Source organism: Schistocerca cancellata, unplaced genomic scaffold (assembly GCF_023864275.1).
Source record: "Schistocerca cancellata isolate TAMUIC-IGC-003103 unplaced genomic scaffold, iqSchCanc2.1 HiC_scaffold_590, whole genome shotgun sequence".
In the NCBI taxonomy this organism is placed as follows: Eukaryota; Metazoa; Arthropoda; class Insecta; order Orthoptera; family Acrididae; genus Schistocerca; species Schistocerca cancellata.
In genome coordinates this window covers 127501-132500 of record NW_026046602.1, presented here as the reverse complement: position 1 = coordinate 132500, position 5000 = coordinate 127501, and the positions used below count along the sequence as shown (strand labels likewise).

Here is a 5000-nt window from a genome sequence, read left to right as displayed (position 1 = left end):
GTCTCCCGAAACATGACCTGCTGCACCGACGATACCGCCATCTATGAGACGCCACCCCGACTACGACATCGCTAGGTCCCACAGTACCCATTTTCCGACGCCACCCACAAAGCCTGCATCATCTGTCCACCACAGGAACCCGAACGCCAGTGCCTGCGTCGCACGAAGTAGTCAACCGACAATCACCCCACCCGCACCCGCACCCGCACCCGCACGTGCCCCACCCCAACCGCCGAAATCGCAACTCCAGCGGATGAACGGCGGACTCTTCCCGCACTCGTACGTTGCAATCCACCCCTATATCTTGCGTTTCACGAAGAGTTATATCCAATATGCCAAATTCCCGCTGTCCCTATACATGCTGTAAGTCTGTGCACACAATATGAACCACACCTCAGCGAGACACTCTATCACACATTACTCTCTGCCTGTAACAGACACAGATACAATATGTAAGCACCAGCATGGACCAACGTCCGGTGCATCCTCTCCGCCACAGTACACCATCCACACTATGATAACCACACCAGGGAGTCCAATTCTAAAATAGAATATCCCACCCGTCCGACATCCACAACTGCTCAGATAAGCCACCAACACCCACACATGTCCTACACAGGGGTGCACCCAACACCACCACACTGCCACCTGTTACGGCACAGAAACAATGGCAGGAATGAATCACACAGGTGTGCCGCAACCACAGACGCGGCGCGCCTCCAGTCACGAGCGAAAAGCGCATAAGCGCATCCTGACGAGACATAACTGCTGTGACATACTGACGCTGCCTCAGACATTCACTTACAATGATCACTACCAACGAACCTCGGCCCCCCCCCCCAACAACACACTCTCTTACCACGTTGTGTACTGTAATCCAACCCATTTCGCACCTTAACCTAACCCATTTTGCACCTTAACCTAACCAAATTCGTAACGCAATTTGTACCACAATTTCTACCGCAATGTAACGCAATTTGTACCGCAATGTAACGCAATTTGTACCGCAATGTAACGCAATTTGTACCGCAATGTAACGCAATTTGTACCGCAATGTAACGCAATTTGTACCGCAATGTAACGCAATTTGTACCGCAATGTAACGCAATTTGTACCGCAATGTAACGCAATTTGTACCGCAATGTAACCCAAGTTGTGCCTTAACCTAACCCAAGTTGTGCCTTAACCTAACCCAAGTTGTGCCTTAACCTAACCCAAGTTGTGCCTTAACCTAACCCAAGTTGTGCCTTAACCTAACCCAAGTTGTGCCTTAACCTAACCCAAGTTGTGCCTTAACCTAACCCAAGTTGTGCCTTAACCTAACCCAAGTTGTGCCTTAACCTAACCCAAGTTGTGCCTTAACCTAACCCAAGTTGTGCCTTAACCTAACCCAAGTTGTGCCTTAACCTAACCCAAGTTGTGCCTTAACCTAACCCAAGTTGTGCCTTAACCTAACCCAAGTTGTGCCTTAACCTAACCCAAGTTGTGCCTTAACCTAACCCAAGTTGTGCCTTAACCTAACCCAAGTTGTGCCTTAACCTAACCCAAGTTGTGCCTTAACCTAACCCAAGTTGTGCCTTAACCTAACCCAAGTTGTGCCTTAACCTAACCCAAGTTGTGCCTTAACCTAACCCAAGTTGTGCCTTAACCTAACCCAAGTTGTGCCTTAACCTAACCCACGTTGTGCCTTAACCTAACCCAAGTTGTGCCTTAACCTAACCCACGTTGTGCCTTAACCTAACCCACGTTGTGCCTTAACCTAACCCACGTTGTGCCTTAACCTAACCCACGTTGTGCCTTAACCTAACCCACGTTGTGCCTTAACCTAACCCACGTTGTGCCTTAACCTAACCCACGTTGTGCCTTAACCTAACCCACGTTGTGCCTTAACCTAACCCACGTTGTGCCTTAACCTAACCCACGTTGTGCCTTAACCTAACCCACGTTGTGCCTTAACCTAACCCACGTTGTGCCTTAACCTAACCCACGTTGTGCCTTAACCTAACCCACGTTGTGCCTTAACCTAACCCACGTTGTGCCTTAACCTAACCCACGTTGTGCCTTAACCTAACCCACGTTGTGCCTTAACCTAACCCACGTTGTGCCTTAACCTAACCCACGTTGTGCCTTAACCTAACCCACGTTGTGCCTTAACCTAACCCACGTTGTGCCTTAACCTAACCCACGTTGTGCCTTAACCTAACCCACGTTGTGCCTTAACCTAACCCACGTTGTGCCTTAACCTAACCCACGTTGTGCCTTAACCTAACCCACGTTGTGCCTTAACCTGCTCTGTAATTGGCATATGACACGTTACATTAATCTAGTGTTGTCTAACCACAACCCTCTGAATATAGTTCGCTACTCGCACCGCCCACCCTCTTGTGTATCGTTTCATGTTCAACACTTCGCAAGTGTTGCTTACTTTTTACATGCTCCCGCTGTACACTGTAATGTGGACGACTGCAGGATGTACATCGCCCCCCCCTCCCCCCCCCCCTGCCTTCGCACGCTGGTCGTTCAGGTGCTTGCGTGTTCAATGCCCTTCGCAGCTGTTCACTGGCATTCGCATGTCGAAGCGCTCAGTCTACGTCGTGGTACGGCCTGTGTCCACTGTCCGCTGATGTCGTAAGCTTAACCCTCACATTGTACTGCACATAGGTCCGTATGTACTGAATGATACGCTGTGGCACATGTGTGACCGTACAACGACTGCGCCCAACAACAGCGAACCATACGGTCCAAATGTTGTGCACTCAGCCACGTGCCGTCTCCCCATAACAGCTACATTGCAGTGTGGTACGCCATAGAGACGTGTGGGAGTAACGGACGCCCTGGATGGCGATCAGCATGAGCCGTCTGTTGATGTAGTGGCGCGTGTATTCAAACGTAGTCGTCTCTTCTCACACAGTGTGATAGCATGGTGCACCGCGTTCCACATCTGCGACATGGTACAGATGCTGGTTGACAGTCGGTGTCGTAATGGACATCGCATACGTAGGGGGCCACCTCCCACGTGTTCTCTAGTCGTGCACATTTTGTTGCGTGTATGTGGGCAGACGTAGTGTGTCGTGGCACCTAACAGACAGGTATGCAATAATCGTTGCATTTGCAAACTGGGATGGACGTCTACGTTTGCTGGTGACGTTACGCAAATGAACAACTGGTAAACCCATTGTGGTGCGGTTGTTGTTGCTGGAGGTAAATCAGTAAGGGCAAATCTGTGTGTGAAGCGATACGCGGCGGTGGCTGGGTGGGACCGTCCCCGGCCGGTGAGGGGGGGCCGCCCGGCGTGCTGGCCGCGCGGTGCGTGGGCGCACGCGCTACAGCCGGCTGGTGGGGGCGCCCAGTGGCAGGCGCGCCGGCCGACGGACGCGGCAGGCGGCGCAGCTGCGCGCCGGGGCACCCTGCGCGCGGCGCCGGGCGGCCAAAGTGGGTCCTCGCGGGCCCGGTGCGAAGCGCGGTGGACATCTGCAGTGTGCTGGTCCGACTGAGGACTGTGTGCGTTGAGGATGCGCCGCCGCCCGGCACTCGGCGCCGCGACGCCGTCTGCTGCTCGGTCGCCCCAGCGGTTCTCGCTGGTGGTTTGTATCGCAGTTGTGCAGACGTGTTGGCACGTGCGCTGTGCTGGGAGAGTTCGCTTCGGCACCCACGTGGGGCCTTTGCCCTTCTGTGGCGCTGGCGTTGGAGCTGCCGGTCACCGTAGGTGGCGCGTGTTGTCTCCCGCCGGCAATGCCACGACAGCACGCTCCCGGGCCTCTGTCGGCAGCGGCAAGCTCAGTTGGGAGCACGGGTGGTCGCACCTAAAGCGTCTACTCGCCTAACTCCGGGCGATTGCGCCTCTCTCGAACCCGACCAAGTACTTAGGACGGCGCTGCGCGCCGCCGGGACCTGAGAGGGTTTCGAGGTGTATTGTGCAGGGGAGCTCAGCCTCCTCCTGTTTGCAGAATAATTGAGCGGACGCTTGCGTGTTCGCGCGGGCCCCTGGGACACACTCCCGGGCGGCCGGCTGCTCAGCTCTAGTTGACGCAGCTCCCTGGTTGATCCTGCCAGTAGTCATATGCTTGTCTCAAAGATTAAGCCATGCATGTCTCAGTACAAGCCGCATTAAGGTGAAACCGCGAATGGCTCATTAAATCAGTTATGGTTCCTTAGATCGTACCCACGTTACTTGGATAACTGTGGTAATTCTAGAGCTAATACATGCAAACAGAGTCCCGACCAGAGATGGAAGGGACGCTTTTATTAGATCAAAACCAATCGGTCGGCTCGTCCGGTCCGTTTGCCTTGGTGACTCTGAATAACTTTGGGCTGATCGCACGGTCCTCGTACCGGCGACGCATCTTTCAAATGTCTGCCTTATCAACTGTCGATGGTAGGTTCTGCGCCTACCATGGTTGTAACGGGTAACGGGGAATCAGGGTTCGATTCCGGAGAGGGAGCCTGAGAAACGGCTACCACATCCAAGGAAGGCAGCAGGCGCGCAAATTACCCACTCCCGGCACGGGGAGGTAGTGACGAAAAATAACGATACGGGACTCATCCGAGGCCCCGTAATCGGAATGAGTACACTTTAAATCCTTTAACGAGTATCTATTGGAGGGCAAGTCTGGTGCCAGCAGCCGCGGTAATTCCAGCTCCAATAGCGTATATTAAAGTTGTTGCGGTTAAAAAGCTCGTAGTTGGATTTGTGTCCCACGCTGTTGGTTCACCGCCCGTCGGTGTTTAACTGGCATGTATCGTGGGACGTCCTGCCGGTGGGGCGAGCCGAAGGCGTGCGACCGCCTCGTGCGTGTTCGTGCGTCCCGAGGCGGACCCCGTTGAAATCCTACCAAGGTGCTCTTTATTGAGTGTCTGGGTGGGCCGGCACGTTTACTTTGAACAAATTAGAGTGCTTAAAGCAGGCAAGCCCGCCTGAATACTGTGTGCATGGAATAATGGAATAGGACCTCGGTTCTATTTTGTTGGTTTTCGGAACCCGAGGTAATGATTAATAGGGA

The 5000-nt window shown here is 53.6% G+C and overlaps 1 non-coding gene across 1 annotated transcript in view; it reads left to right on the top strand.

Annotated features, from left to right (window-relative positions):
* The first annotated feature begins 4033 nt into the window (after positions 1–4033).
* Positions 4034–5000, top strand: part of LOC126132882 (small subunit ribosomal RNA) — a 1909-nt gene continuing 942 nt past the window's right edge. The window contains exon 1 of the ribosomal RNA XR_007527532.1: positions 4034–5000. This exon is cut by the window's right edge and continues 942 nt beyond it. This is a non-coding gene — a ribosomal RNA (small subunit ribosomal RNA).